The sequence below is a fragment of the Dipodomys merriami genome, unplaced genomic scaffold (genome assembly GCF_024711535.1).
Source record: "Dipodomys merriami isolate MVZ:Mamm:240054 unplaced genomic scaffold, mDipMer1.0.p SCAF_18, whole genome shotgun sequence".
NCBI classification, from domain to species: domain Eukaryota; kingdom Metazoa; phylum Chordata; class Mammalia; order Rodentia; family Heteromyidae; genus Dipodomys; species Dipodomys merriami.
Window position 1 is genome coordinate 27349272 of NW_027203159.1, and position 16731 is coordinate 27366002.

General features: G+C 37.3%; 1 pseudogene; it reads left to right on the plus strand.

Moving 5' to 3' along the window:
• Positions 1–15371: 15371 nt before the first annotated feature.
• Positions 15372–16043, plus strand: LOC138829973 (DNA replication complex GINS protein SLD5 pseudogene; annotated as a pseudogene).
• The last annotated feature ends 688 nt before the right edge of the window (positions 16044–16731 follow it).

The window sequence follows — 16731 nt, forward strand, 5'->3', positions numbered from 1 at the left end:
TCTCATTGATCTACGCAGTTGTTTTCTCTGTTGAGATTTTGCCGAATTGTCCTACCTAGTTGTAACAGTGGTGTGTTAAAACCCCCAACAATTAATGTCTTTGGATCTATGTGAGATTTGAGGGAAAGTACTGTTTCTTGGATAAATTTGGGTGCCCTTTGTTTGGCAAATATTTGTTTAGAATTGTCATATCTTCCTGAAAGAGAGATCCCTTAATTAGAATGTAGCGACCTTGTTTACTTCTTCTCACCAATTCTCACTAATTTTAAGTTGAAGGCTACATTATCTGATATTGCAATTCTCTCCTGTTTATGTGGGCCGTTTGCTTGGCAGTTTTTGTTCCAGCCTTTGACTTTCAAAATATATCTGTATTTATGGGCAAGGCAGTGAATATGTTTTAATTCAACTAGACAGTCTATGTCATTTAATTGGAGAGTTAAGTCTGTTAATGTTAAGAGTTACAACTGAGAGGTCTTTGGTTGTTCCTGCCATGTTATCCACCTTTTGGGGGTCGGTGGCAACTGGGTACTTCCTATGGTTCTTGGATTCTCAGTTTGGGTGTGGTTTCTTGGCCTTTATTGTGGTCTTGTTTGTCCATGTGTATGATATCTTTAAGTATCTTTTGTAGGTCTGGTTGGGTGTAGATATATTGATTCACCTTTTCTTTGCTAAGGAAGGTTTTTATTTGACCTTCAGTTATGAAGGAGAGTTTATCTGGGTACAATTTTCTTGGATGTAGTCGTTTGTCTTTAGGGCACTTCATACATCATTCCAGGCTCTTCTTGCTTTTATTGTCTCTGCTGAGAAATCTGAGGTGATTCTAACTAGTTTCCCTTTGAGGTGATTGATCTTTTCTCCTTGACAGCTTTAAATATCTTTTCCTTGGTCTGAATTGATCCTGTGTGGATTATAATGTGATGGTTGGGTGTCCTATCCTGGTCTGGTCTATTTGTTATTCTTAAAGCTTCTTGTGTCTGAATAGGCCTATCTTTTTGCATGTTTGGCAAGTTCTCTGCTAGGATCCTATTAAACAATTTCCTAGGCCATTAACTTCTGTTTGTAGGTGCTTCTCTGAACCAATTATCCTCAGATTAGGCCTGATGGTGTCTTCCAAGTGTTGAATAGATCTCTCATATTTCTTGGATTTGTCTTGGATAATTGTATGTTCTTTCTCTAGAGTATCTAGGCTGTCTTCAGTCTCTGAGATTCGACCTTCTGCATGGTCTAAGATGCTGTCAAATCTTTCTACTTTGTGTTATTTCTTTTCATTCTAATTGATCGGCTTTGATAGCTTCAAATTCTTTGTTGGAGGTTTGTTTTAGATCTTGTATGAACTTCTTACTTTCTTAATTTGGTGTTCAGTGTTATTCTCAAATCACTTAGTTGATTGATTATGGTTTCCTTGGACTCACATTCCTTTTGTTGGGCTCCATTTAGCATTCCCTTTGTAATCTCCCTGAATTCTTTCAGCTGTCTGTTTATGGACTCCATGAATGCATCTCTTGATATTTGTCTATTCTTATCCCACTCATGCAATTCCAGTATTACTCTTTGATTTGCTTTCTCCAGCTCACACAATTCATGTAATTCTCCTTGACTGTTCTCAGCCAGCTCATGCAAATCCTGTCTTTCTCTGTAACTGTTCTCTGTCTGCTCATGCAATTCCTGTGTTTCTCTTGGGCTGTTCTCATCCTGCTCAATCAATTCCTGTATTAATCTTTGAGTAGCTTCCTCATGCTCACAAGATTACTATATTAATTTGTGGTTTGCCTCCTCTCACTCCTATCCAGCTCACACTGAGTCCTTTGCAGGCTTTCAATCTTATTATTCACCATTTTTTTACCAGCAATGTTTGTAGAGCTTTTTGGAAACTCTCCTTTGGAAACTCTCATTAATTGTTCTGTCACCTTATTGTCATGAATGGGAGTTGAAATCCTGGACTTGCCATTTTTACTGTCTTTTAGCAGCTTGTTCTGCCCATTTGGTATGAATGTAATACCAATTTTGTGCTAGAACACTATTTTAAGGCAAGCATCACCAGAGTCCTGTAGTTGTACACTCAAAATGGTTGCAGATACAATCTTGTTCAATCAATACACTCTATTCAACATCAAACAACTATGGATTAATGGGCTGAGAACAGCGAAGAAGAATTTAGCAAACCAAAAATCATTAGGTTTAGGGTGAAATATGGGGAAAAAATAGGATTAGAGGTATGTGAAACTGTAAAATAGAGTGAATTTAACCAAGTCCTAATTGCAGAGATGAAAATGGATTGGACAGAATGATAAGAGAAAATAAAAAAAAACAAAACAATTGAAAAATTTAAATTAAAAAGTGAAAAACTTTCAAATTATTCAAGTACAGCTAGGTGCTGGTGGCTGATGCCTATAATCTTAGCTACTCAGGAGGCTGAGAACTGAGGATCATGGTTCAAAACCAGCCTGGACATGAAAGTCCATGAAACTCTTATCTCCAATAAACACTCAGAAAACCGGAAATGGCTCTGTGGCTCAAGTGATATATTGCTCAGCTTGAGATGAGGAGCTGAGGGACAGCACTTAGGCTCAGATTTCAAGCCCCATAACTGAAAAAAAATTACTCAAGCATAAAGAATTGATATTGAGAAGAAAAGAATAAGATGAAATTAGGGGAGTGATAGATAGGAAACATGAAAATTAAAAAAATACAAATTATTAATTTTGGAATACTTGAACATTATATTGGTATAAAGAGATAATACTTCTATTAAAGAAGTTAAGCATAAGAGGTTTTGAATTGAGTAATAAATTTCTGGGTTAAGTATGTACACAATGGGGGATAATATCTATAATTGACAATGGGTATATGTCTGGGGATGAGCAGAACAGCCCTTAAGTCAAGCAAAAAGAAAGAAAGAGAAAAAAGAAAAGAATAAAAAAAGACCAAAAAGTAAAAAGAGATTTTAAACACAAACATACATACATATTCACATACATAAAAATTATTAAAAAAATAACAGAAAATATTTTTTAAATTTTTGTTAAAAACAGAAAAAAGGGTTCTTTAATCTCTTTTGCCGAGAAGGAATGGGAAGGTCCTGTATCTCCCTTGTGTCCATAACCAGTGTTTTGGTGGAGTCACTAGTCTGCTTGTGGTGTTTGCTTTCCCTGTGGCTTGATAGGTTTCTTAAGTCAGTTTGAGCAGACAGAAAAAATTCTACATTACCAGGATTTTGTGATCCTCTTCCCAGGCTAGTTCAGTGGGAGGGAATCTACTTTGAGTATCACAAAATAGGGAGATGGCTGTTTCTTCTAGTTTGGAGATACTATGATAAGGCTAGATTTTGGTTAGGATTGAGGTCTTTCAACAATCTAGCTTTTCCCTGAATGGCTAGCTCCTGAGGCACTCACAGAGCCCAGCCTGGAGCCATTCGCAGTGTTTATGTTTTCTGAATTTCAATTGTTTTTGTAGAGTGCTGTAGGGTGGGACAGAGCACTTTGGGACAGGGTGACTCGGGGTGCTGGACAGCTTCTGGCTCTGTTAAGAAAGTCACTCCTCTTGGGGCAGAGCCTCTCTGCCTGGGCGAGGTGACTTCCCCTGTGTGGAGCTAAGCCTAACAGGTCAGGTCAGTTTACTGTGACATCCTAAATGACTCTTTTTTTTTTTCCCCCAAGGCCTGAGTTAGAGCTGGCTGCATAGCCAGGTCTTTGTCAGTATCAAAGATAGAGATTTCTGATGGTCTGGGAGGGGTGGCCTTCCCACCTCTGTTTCCTGAGAAAAAGTGAGTCAGTCAGGTTCTACTCAGGCCAGTTTTGGTTCCTGGACCATCTTCTTTTCTGCGATATATAGGATGAAGATTTTTGGTCCTGTCAGTTCTTGCTGGTGGTGAGTAGAATCTGCTTGCCAGGCCACATCTGGAACCTTCATCCCAGATAGTCTCTGTTGGTATGTCAGCCACTGCTGCCAGTGCCACCGTGGCCACCACAGCCCTGGCTACCAACAAATGTTCAGATCTGTCTCCTTGCCTGGATTTTCCCATTCTGGCAAAAATCTCTGTACTGTGATGGCATACTTAATGTGTTTCTCTAACCTTGGACTGTTCACTGGAATACTAAAACTGCTTTCTATGCAAAAGATTGTTTAGCCCCCAGCTTCTCCTCCAACATCTTCCTCCAAGTCAGTCTGGAGTCTTTTGCTACTATATCCACGATTACCATAGCCCTAAACTCAGTTGGGTTGCTTCTGTAGGCCGGGGGAGAAAGAGCGGGGGATTATAGCATCCTGCACCATTGCTGCTGCTGCCAACCAGCCTCAGCACTTGCTACCACCACAGGCTGGGCTGGGCCACATATACAGGCTGATTCAGGGAGACACTCTTCCCCACAGTGAGTGGGGTCACCCCAGGCTGGGCCTGACACTTAGAGGGCCCGTTGAAGAAAGGTGCTGCACCATGTTGCAACTACCACTGGAATTACCCCATCCCCTTCATCACTGCTGCTGCCACCCAGACTGGGCTGGGCCATTTATGAAAGCTGCCGCAGGTAGGTAATGTACCCTGCAGCGAGTTTGGGGTCGCCCTAGCCTGAGTCCGATACTTACAAGGGCCATTGAAGAAAGGTGCTTTGTCTGTGCTGCGCTGGGAGTCTAGGGTTGATTGCTGTTGTGGCCACCTCTGTGGCCTCTGCCCAGGGCTGGTCTGGGCTGTTCCTGCAAGCCATTATGGAGAGGCTGTGTGCGGCGCATCTGGTTCATCTCCACTGCCACTGTCAACCCGCCACCGCAGCTGCCGCTGTTCTTGCTGGCTCCCTCTCACTGCTGGGGTGCGCTGTTTATGCCGGCAATGCTGAGACAGTGTGCCACGGGGTATATTTGGGCGGGTTCTGCTTTCCAGGTTTTCTGTTGATATTCTCCATGTTGCTTCTGGCTCTTGTGAGTCTTCCCGGAGCCTTAGGATGCTTGTGACTCTGTGGTCACTGGTGTGTCCTGAGCTCAGCCACTTAGCTGTCTTGGTATGGAGCTCTGCCGCTGGAGTAGCTCAGTGTGGAACCCTGCCTGCAGCAGGAGTGTGGGACGGGTCTTCCTAATTTGCCTTTGTGTAGGTTCCAGAGTGTTTCCTCACTTCCTTATCTCTCTGAGTAATCGCCTTTTTGTTGCTGTTGCTCTTTTAAAGAAACGGAGCCTTAAAACCCAAACTCTTTTTTTTTGGTTGAAGAGTGCTGGGGTATTTTCCCTACTATTCTGTCAACATCTTTGCCCCCATTCCTTGAGATAATTGAGATGACTTACAATTTGCACTTTGCAAAAATATATATTAATGAAATGTATTTAGAACTATATTTTAACCAGCAATACATACATGGATTTCACATTTTACATTTCACATTCCTGAATAAAGTATGAAATCACACTAGATATGGTATAGATGGGAAAATCAAGGTAAGATGTGAATCTACAAAAGTTATTTTATCTTTTATTATTTATGAAGTCTTTTAATGAATTGTAATTGCTAGAATGACCTTGTCCTTCCAGGGTCAAAAATAAATTGTATTTCTGATGTTTTACCATGTCTAAACAACAAATCTCTCTTCCTGACATGGTAAGGAAACAAATGAACAGTAATTGGGCTTGCATGGAATTGTTCGTAAGATTTTATTCCATGTGAAATTTGTGTTGCTTGCAAATAGGAGATATCATTCGTTTTATAAGCGAGACAATGGATCCTAGATGTACTGGTATTGTCAAATATTTTCTTCTCTGATCATTCATGTTAAACACAAACATTTCACTTGAGATCAAGTTGAATTTAGGTGAGCTTGTTATCATGGTTGGGCCTCATATATTCTTTTCTTTTTTGGGGGGGTGTGCAGTCATGGATCTGAACTCTGGGCCTGGGTGCTGTCCCTCAGCTCTTCGGCTCAAGATTAGCACTCTACAATTTAAGCCACAGTGCCACTTCCAGCTCTTTTTTTCCTGTTTATGTGGTGCTGAGGAATCGAACCCAGGGTCTCATGCATGCAAAGCAAGCGCTCTACCACTGAGCCACCTTCCCAGCCCAGGCCTCATATATTCTACCTGTGAAAAGGTAATAAGCATACTAGGAATTTGTATTCAATTGTCTGCTATAACTCAGACATATTACAATGTTATGTCGAGGATGAATTGCAAATCTGCAAATCTGCTAACTGAGGCAGACTAATGGGAATAGACAAGTTCACCCTTGCATCAGATGCCAATTTTCTAATTCATGAATATTATTGAAAGGAGTAGAGCTCATACTGCATTTGCTCTGAATGGATCAGTTCAGTATTTGATTGACATAATACGTTTGTTCTGTGGTTAGTGAGTTTCTCATCCTCCATCATGCAAAGGAAAAGGATATACCATGGGAAATGATTTTTGGGGCTGAAAACTACATTTGACCCAGGCCAGGTGATAATGTTAATTCTAGCATCTCTCATGTTTGACACATGAGGCTCTTATTGCATATTAATAAAGTCAAGGACCTTTTTCAGATTCATGTCTGGAATTAATCCCTTCAAAAATCAAATACTATAGAGCATTATCCTTAGGGAAAATCATAGTTACTCATGGACCTAGAGTGTGCATGAATGTCGGGAAGAAACAAGCAGAAAAATCATTAACACCCTCTGGATAACAGACAAAAGAATCCTGGTACAAGTCACTTAGGACCATGTAGGAGCCTGAGATGTGAGGAATAGATTTCAAGGCAGCCAACAGGAAATTTTTTCACACTCATCTCCAATTACCCATTGGAAGTGGCACTGTATATCAAGTTGTAGAACATGAGAGCTCTCAAGAAATCAGGGACTGTGACTAAGCCCAGAATTCAAGCCCAAAGACTAAAAACAACAACAATCAAAAACAGGACTTTAATGCAATATTAATCACTGGTATTTCGTTTACTCACTGGTATTTCCTAAATCTCAGAATTACTTTCATCCAGATAAGAGCCAGTTAGATTTTAATCATTCCCTACTTGTACTATCTTACATTTTCTCTCAGAGTAGTGCTTGATGCCAGTGATATTTTCTTAACTTCTTTTATTAGAACACTTAATATGACTTCATGGTATTATTAATCCTGTCCTTTGTGCAAATATGTCTTATTTATGGAATCATAAATTTTCTGGCTTTAAAAAGTGCAAGCTAGAGAACTTGTGAATTGATGTGAGAATGTGTGAAAATGTAGGAGACCATGTTACTCCCTGATTTGCCTTTTGAGGTTTATCTGATCCTATTTTTTTCATTAAATATATGTGAGATTTTTGTGTGTGAACTGCTATTTCTCTTATCTGTTCATTTTTTGATGCAAAGTGTGTGTGTATGTATGTATGCGTGTGTGTGTTATACAACCTGAAATGGTGTTAGTTCTTTGCTACTGTTTCAAAACTCATAAGATAAAGCAAGGCACATTACTATGATTTTTGGAATGGAAAACTGAGAATAATTTTGCCTGCCTTCAATTCTTTATTTTCCTCAATCATGATAAATATTAATCACAGGTTGTCAATGATATTTTTTCTCTCATATTGCTTTGTTAGTAATGAAGATTGAATCCATAATTGGGCCATAGATACTCAAGCCTCTTAGCCTGAGTTCGAGACCTACCATGCATTTCAAATGTTGGTGTACTTCTGTCATGGAATTATCATAACCATGTATATGTGAAAAAGTAATTCTAGTGAAGAAATGTTAACCTAGTTAATGAAATTTTTCAACATTCATTTCCAAGTACAATATTTCACTGTTCACACAGACAGGTGACAAGTATGTGTTTGTTTGTTTTTTAAAATAAGTTTTTTTGTGAAAATACCATACAGAAGGGTTACAATTACATGAGCAGGGTAATGATTACATTGCTTATCAAGCATTGTTGCCTACTCCTTTGTTTCCCACCTACCATACCTGACCACCCAATTCCATGACTAAATTCCCCCTTCCTCGTCCCACCCACCCCCACCAAAGTTGTACAAGCTTTTTAAGACATAGCATCTTGTGCATCTCATTGTTGCAATGGGTCCACCTGTATCCGTATTTAAACAATTTGTTTTTTCCCTCTCCTCCACAAATTTTACCAATATCTAATACAGTGAAAATAGGTGTTATATCATAGGGGAGGGACATAAAAATCAATGAAAAAGATAACCTTATAAGTATGTTGGAAGCAATTTTAAGGAAGAAAAAAAAAACACTTGTGTCCTTATCTTAGGGTTCATTTTGCCTAACCATCTTATCTGAACTTTTCTGCTTGTCTCAGACATATCCTATTTATTGCAAATAAGGGAAACTATGGGACCTATATTTCTTTGGGCCTGACTTAATTCACTTAATATAATTTTTCCAAGTATTTCCATTTCCTAAAAAATGTGCCAATATCTTTCTGATGGAGACATAATATTCTATTTTATATATACCACAATTTCTTGATCCATTCATCCTCTGAGGGGTGTCTGGGTGGGTTCCATATCTTATATGGTAAATAATGCTGCAATAAACATACTTGTGCTTGTAGTTTTAGTTTGGTCTTGTATGTGATCATTCAGGTAAATGCCCCAAATTGGGATTGCTGGGTCATTGGGGAATTCTATGTGGAGTCTTTTGAGGAACCTCCCTATTACTTTCCAAAGTGGTTGAACAATTGTACACTCCCACCAACAATACAGTAGGGTTCCCGCTGTTCACATTCCCTCCAGCATCTGTTGTCCTTGATGTTTCTTAATCGTTAATTTTTTGGGGACTGTTGACTGCTTTTACCTGATAACACTTCACAATGTGATTGTCACTTCAAAAGAGCATTTGATTTGTTCAAACATAAGAATGTAAAAAGTAGTTTATTCGTTTGAGCCACAGAACATTTCTTGTAATTTTACCTGAAGGTATTTGCATGTTATCCCTTCATATTTTACTTGCCTATCATAAAGCATGTATCCTTTGGTAAGATACATCACATGAAATAATCAGCCTTTATTCTTTATTATTATGAATCCCATCACTAATTTTGAAAAGGAGATCAAAATATCACTTTTACTTAAATTCATTGCAATAACTTTAAATTGTGAAAGCATTATGGATTTTTTTTCTATACAACCATGTGAACTATTTCTTCTTATTTTCCTGATGTATGATATATCCATGAATATTTTACAACAGATATATTTCAGAACCTCTGCCAAGGAATAGCTGAGATTGAATGGGGGACATTAGGGAAAGATTTGAAGAAATGGACCATAATCATTAAAATAATAGATTGACTAGGGTCACACATCTAATGTTCAGCTAACTTTGAATGTGTTGAGACAGAGAGTTTCCAGGCAAATTTAAATGAACAATTTCCAAATGGAAATTGAAGTGGAAGCAAGCATTATTTTTTTTGAAAATAACTGATAATGTGCTATTAGTTTCTCAATATCTCTTGGATTACTAGTGAAGTACATGTTCATATGCAAAATACAGAAATATATATTCGGGTCTTTTCCACAGAAAGTAAAATTATATTTTTTCTCTTATTTCTTAGCAGGAATCATTGTATGAAGAAACCATGAGTTCAAACCATTTCTCAGTGTTTCTACATCATCTACATCATACATTTTCATATATGTATGTGGATAGTGACAATCACTCAACCAAATAAACTCATTTTAATATTTTCTACTTATTCACTTTTACCTTGTATCCAGAATAAACCCAGGTGTTTATGTCTTTATTGCAATTCACCATGTCAGTTTCCACATAGACATATTAAGATTGGAGTATAGAAACTTCAATCATCAAATCAGAATCTACATTTGTCTCTGGACAGATAACAAATCATAATTCATTTTTTACTCTTCTTAAGTTTCCTTATGAGAATCATCTTCCATCACATATATTGTTATAATTGTAGAGCCTAACAAATACATAACAAAACTGTAATGATGGTAGGCCTCTCATACAAATTTACAATTATCTTCTCTGTACTGAAAAGCCATGAAAATTTCAATGGGATTTTTCAAAGAACATTCTACAGTATATTTGTTACTATACAAATTTCTCATCCATCTAAATGATTTCCATGTGTAATTTCACCTGAACAATGATTCTAGTAGCTCTTTCCAAAACCTGTAGCAAGGAAAAACTAGTTTCTTGTGTATATACACAAAATATCATTCAAAAGGTTTTCTTTTGAGGAGGCTAATGCAATTTTTAAAGATAGTATGATTTTGTGCATAAAATGTGTTATTTTTAGAGCAAGAGGAAATGCATCTTTTGGTAAATTCTCAGTGTATTTCTAAAATATTTCAAGAAGAGTGGACTGTAACTGTCAAGTATAACAAAAAACACTTTCTTTTCTTTTTTAAATAACTTTTTATTGTGACAATATTGTACTGAGGTGTTACAATTACATGAGCAAGGAAATGAGTACATTTCTTATGCATCATTGTTGTTTCCTCCTTTATTTTTCCCCTACCATACATCCCTCTTTCGTTCTCAACTACACCTCCCCACCTCCCAACCCCCCACCCTCACCCTGGCCTCAATTCTAAAGTTCATTTTTCAACATAGCATGTTGTAAATTCATTGTTGCAATGGGTCAATCTCTATCCCTATTTAAACATTTTGTTATTCCCTTCCACTCTCCAAATTAGAGAAATGTATATACAAGGTGCAGGGCATCGGCCTCAAATACAGTGAAAATATTTGTTAGACTGTGGGGGAGGAACATAAAAAGCAACAAAAAATCACATGGTAAGTATTACATATTTTAGGAACAAAAGCAAGAAAGAAAAAAGATAATGTTTGTGTCTTGGGGTTAATTTTGCTTAACATCATCTTATATGGTCATATGTTTGTAGCTTTTTGCCTTTTCTGCTTGTCCTACACATGTATTAGTTATTGCAAATAAGGTAAACTATGGGAACTATGCTTCTTTGGATAGCTTACTTCACTTAATGTAAATTTTTCCAGGTCTATCCAATCCCTAACAAATGGGATAATGTCATTCTTTTTGATGGAGGCATACAATTCCATTGTGTATGTATATGCCACATTTCCTTGGTCCACTCATCTACTGAAGTGCATCTGTGTTGGTTCCATTTTAGCTAAGGTTAATAATGCTGCAATAAACATAGCTGTGCTTGTAGCCTTAGTATGGCCTTGTTTGTGATTGTTTGGGTAAGTGCCCAAAAGTGGGATTGTGGATCATAGCGAAGCTCTACATGGAGTCTCTTCAGGAACCTCTATACTGCTTTCCAAAGTGGTTGAACAAAATTTCACTCACATCAATAATGCAATAAGGTTCCCTTCTGGCCACACCCCCTCCAGCATCTGATGTTATTTAGAATTCTTGATGATAGCCATTCTAACTGGGATGAGGTGGAATCTCAATGTTGTTTGGATTTTCATTTTTTTTTTTTTTTTGGGTCCGGTCGTGGGGCCTGAACTCTGGGCCTGGGCGCTGTCCCTCAGCTCTTCAGCTCAAGGCTAGCGTTCTACCACTTGAGCCATAGCGCCACTTCCGGCTTTTTTCATTTTGCTTATGTGGTGCTGAGGAATCGAACCCAGGGCCTCAGGCATGCAAGGCAAGCGCTCTACCACTGAGCCACCTTCCCAGCCCGATTTTCGTTTCTTTATGGCTATAGATGTTGAGCATGTCTTCTTGTGTCTATTGACCATTCTTATTTCCTCTTCAGAAAAGTTTTTCTTTAGGTGGTTAGCACACTTATTTATCTGGCAGTGGTTTCTTTGAAGATTTGTTGTGGGATTTCTTTTTATGCTTTCCAAGTATATTTTAGATATGAGACCTTAATCTGTTGTGTGGCTAGTGAAAGTCTTCTTCCAATCCATTGGTCTTTGCCATGCATAAGCTCTGCAGATTCATGTAATCCCATTTGTCCAGTCCAACCTTTCGTTGATTTGTTGTCTTTCTGGGTCTCTCTTAAGAAAATTTTAGCCTGTTCCAAGGAGTCCTAGAGTTTCTCCTATTCCTTCTTGTCATATATTCAGGTTGTCTGCTTTGACTCCGAGGTCTTTGATCCATTTGGAATTGATTCAGGTACAGGGTGATATATAAGAATCTAGCTTTAGTTTTCTACAAGTGATTAGCCAATCTTGCTAGCACTATTTACTTAAGAAGCTGCCTTTCTTCCATTCTATTATTTTAGCTCCCTTATCTTATATTAGTTGACTACAGCCCAATAGGTTCAGTTCTGGGTTTTCAGTTCTATTCCATTGGTCCTGAGGTCTGTTCTTGTGCCAATACCAAGCTGTTTTGTTTACTATGTCTTTTTAGTAGAGTTTGAAATTTGGTACTGATATTCCTCAAGCACTGTAAAGGATCATTTTGCTATTTGGGGTCTTTTATTGTTCCATGAAAATTTTTGGATTTATCCTTCTATGTCATTGAAAAATGAGGTAGGTATATAGTTACCGCATTGACTTTGTAGATAACTTTTGTAAGTATTTCCAATTTAACGATATTGATCCTTCCAACCCACGAATATGGGAGATTTTTCCACTTCCTAAGTTCCGCTTTTATTTCCTTTTTCTCGATTAATTTTTTTTTTTTATCATAGAAGGCTTCACTTCTTCATTTTAGGTAATTTGTAGGTATTTTATTTCTCAAGGGACTATTACAAATTGTTGCATTCTTTATTCCAGCTGCGCTCTTATCATTGTTGGCATACAGAAAAGCCATTGATTTTTGAGGGTTAATTTTATACCCTGCTACTTTCCAAAGTTTCAAATTAGCTCGTGTAATGTGGGAGTGGAGTCCATGGATTCTTTCAATACAAGATCATGTCATCTACAAAGAGAGAGAGTTTTACTTCATCTTTTGGATCCCCTTTATGTTTACATCGAATTGCCAATACATGCATGAAATATATACAACATCTTTGGCCAAATAAAAAATATCAATAACTCCAGTCTACAAAGATATTTTCTTATCATCAGCATGAATTTCTACAAATAAAAAGAGATAGCAAAGAAATATGGGATTATTTTAAAGCTTTAGGACACTTTGGTATAGTGACACATCTTCTAGATGGTCATGATAACTCCCTTTGAATTTTGGTAGGATATTTAGACAAACCAAAATTCAAATGAATTTATTTGCATATAATGTGTGATGGTTACTCTACCGCCAGAGTTGATTTTTTTGTGAGTACAAATTAATTTGTCCTTTTTAATGCATCTTCTCAATTATATATAATTGATATTGATACAGTTTCTTTTAAGGTTGTGGTCTATAATGCTCTCTGTTGATATCTTTTATCTTTGAATGTAAGTATGAAATATTCAAATACTTCATATGAAAGAAAAAATTCAATTTAGCTAAAAGTCATAGTTATATATAGTTACATATTGGATTGGTTATGTAGCAAATGCCTCATGCCTAACTTACAAGATATTTAATAAGGAAAGCATGGAATTTCTCACATTAACATCAAATTAGTTTCCATCAAAAAAAGTAATGTAAATCAACACTCGAATGAGAGTGTTAGTTACTCCAGTTTAAATAGGACATAATAAGAAAAGAAATTGTATGACAAGCTGGAAATGGTAGTAGCCTGTTTTATTAGTACAAACAAGGTTCAAACATCTTGGAAAGCTCTATGCAGTTTCTTCAAATGCTAAAAAAAGATGTACTCCTTTATCCAGCAATACATTCATTTGAATATACCCAAAAGTTCACAATCAAGGATACATGACTATGACCATTACTTACCATAACTAGGATATGAAACCAACCCTGTTAGATCAATACATTTTGGCATACTACCTATAACCACGTCATGAAATATATTTTCAATCTTGTATTTGAATAAAATTCAGTGTGGCTAAATAAAATGGAGTAGACAATTCTAATGAGCAAGTTTTTAAACCCAGAGTTTTTTTCCACTTTTTCCTCCTTAAAGTTCTATTCTTACTGGGCACTGGTTTCTCAAGCTTGTAATCCTATCTGCTCAGGAGTCTGAGATCTGGGGATAATGGATGAAGGCCAGATTGGGCAGGAAAGTCCATGGAACTCTTACCTCCAACAATCCACTAGAAAACCAGTTAGTGCTGTGTCTCAATCAGTAGACATTAGCCTTGACTTGATGAGTACATGGACAATGCCCAAGACTTGCAGCCTCACAACTGACAAAAAAAATGATCCTTCAAGTCAGCGTATAAAAAGAATTATACCAATGTTCACATATTTCACTAAATTTTCACAACCTAATTTTTGATGAGAACATGGTAGATGGAGACAAACACACACACACACACACACACACACACACACACACACACACACACACACACACACACACACACACATACACATTTAACCACACCAAAACCATTTATTAAAGAATGAATTGATGATGCGGCTTGTTACTAAACCAAGTTGCTTAACCAGGAAAGAATCCCACTTTGAAGAGTTTTTCATTCACTCACTCACATTTTCCTGCGCCTTGAATTATTTTCCCCAAATTTATTCAACTCGAAAAAAACACTCTTATTTTGGATGAAAATTCAATAAATATGACAAAACACCACACATTATAATTCTTCTTTAAATGCCATAAAATTTAGATGTAGTAAAATTGGGCATTTACTTGAAGTAGTAGAATAACACTTTATTGCAAAGCCAATGTGGTTTCATGCTGAAATTTATAACTTCTCCCTTTGAAAGTATTGCATTTATGTACTGGCCTAATTTTAGAGTATGTCTGAGTGAAATTTGTCACTGCAGATTAGAATTACAAAAAATATTTACCTTCTCTCACCATTTTGTACATTAGATTTGGATTGAAAATTATCATACCACTGCTACAGTGCATCCTTGCATGGAACATATACATCCACAGAAAATTTCAATGAGTTATCAAATATCCTAATTCTCTATTTCCTACAATATGCAGTACACACAAGCATCTTCATCATGGACAAAATTAAACAAAATGAAAACACTGGAATGAAATTTTCATGTAGGAAATATGCTTACATTTCAATGATTTAATTGACAATTCTTAACATTAAACATGCTACAAAGCTGAAATGGATGATTTTGACAAAGTCAGAAATATCTACAGGTTTTTGTATCTTCAAAAGTAATTAAGAATCATTATCTGTATACTTACATATAAATTCTTATACATTCAAATTAAATTGGCTAGTGTTAATTGAGGAAATGGAAAATGATTACACTGATTGCATTAATCATATACTATTTCATTTCAATTGCAGATCAGGTAATGAGAAACACGTTAAAATCATGAGTACATTTCCAAATGGATAGCAAATGAAAACAATTATTATTTTTTTTTTTTTGGTAAAAAATCTTTAATTCGGGAGCGCGGGAGTTGGATCGCGGGAAGAGGCAGGTTTCTGGTTTCAGAGACCATGACAGAGGATCTGGATTTCATAGGACAGGACTCAGATGGGGGCAGTGAGGAGGTGGTCCTAACTACTGCAGAGCTGATTGAAAGGCTGGAGCAGACCTGGATGAATGAAAAACTTGCTCCTGAGCTGCTGGAAAACAAGTGTGAAATTGTAGAATATGTTATAGAACAGCTGGATCACATGGAAGAAAATCTCAAAAGAGCCAAAAAGGGGGATCTGAAGGTCAGTATCCATCGAATGGAGATGTAGATGATCCACTTTGTCCTCAGAACCTACTTGCAGTGTCGACTCATGAAGATAGAGAAGTTTTTCCCTCACATCCTAGAGAAAGAGACACCGCGCACTGAAGGGGAACCTTCTAGCCTTTCTCCAGAGGAGTTTGCCTTTGCCAAAGAGTACATGGCTCACACAGAGACCTACCTTAAAAATGTCTCCTTTAAGCATATGCCTCCCAACTTAAAGAAGGTGGACCTCTTGAGGGCAGTTCCCAAGCCAGATCTAGATTCATATGTGTTACTGAGAGTAAAAGAATGGCAAGGAAATATACTAGTAGAACCTGAAATAGATGAGCAGAGGGACTATGTGATTGACTTGGAAGACGGCTCCCAACACTTGATCCGATATAAAACCATTGCACCTCTCATTGCTTCTGGTGCACTTCAGCTAATTTAAAAATAAACAAGTGTGAAGATATGGAATCCCAGAAAACATAAAAAAGTCTATGCCACTTTATGCCTAAGAACAGTAAGGAGATGTTGCTCCGGACAACAGGCTTATCTCCTAATGCTATGGGCCACAAGGAATCAAGGCAAGAATGCTACACTGCCACCTCAGCCAGCATCAGCAGGTGGGGCCATTGCTCTGCTTGTTCTGAATATGAGGCAAATAAATAAGACTGTACATCTTTTCAAAATTAAGCAAAAATTCTTTTCTTAAAAAAATACTGTTATTGTAAAGGTGATGTAGAGTAGTTATGTAAGTCTTGTAATGGGTTACCCCTTCCCTTTCTCTCCCTGAGTTTTCCCCTCTTGTCCTTACCCACAGATGGTATAGTTCATTTTTGCTACAGTGTCTAGTGAGTACCACTATTTGCTCACCCTTTGTCCCTTTATTTCTGTGTCCCCTCCTTCTCCTCCCCCAGATAAATGAACAGACAAGACAAAAAGAAAACAAAAAGTCCTCTTACTACCATCTGTTCATTTCAATAAATATCATTTTATATAAGATGATCAGAACAAAGCTAAGTCTTAAGAAAGATTTTACTGCCAGGCACTGGTGATACATATCTATAATTCTAGCCACTCAGGAGGCTGAGATCTGAGGATCGTGGTCTGCAGCCAGCTTAGGCAGAAAAGTCTGT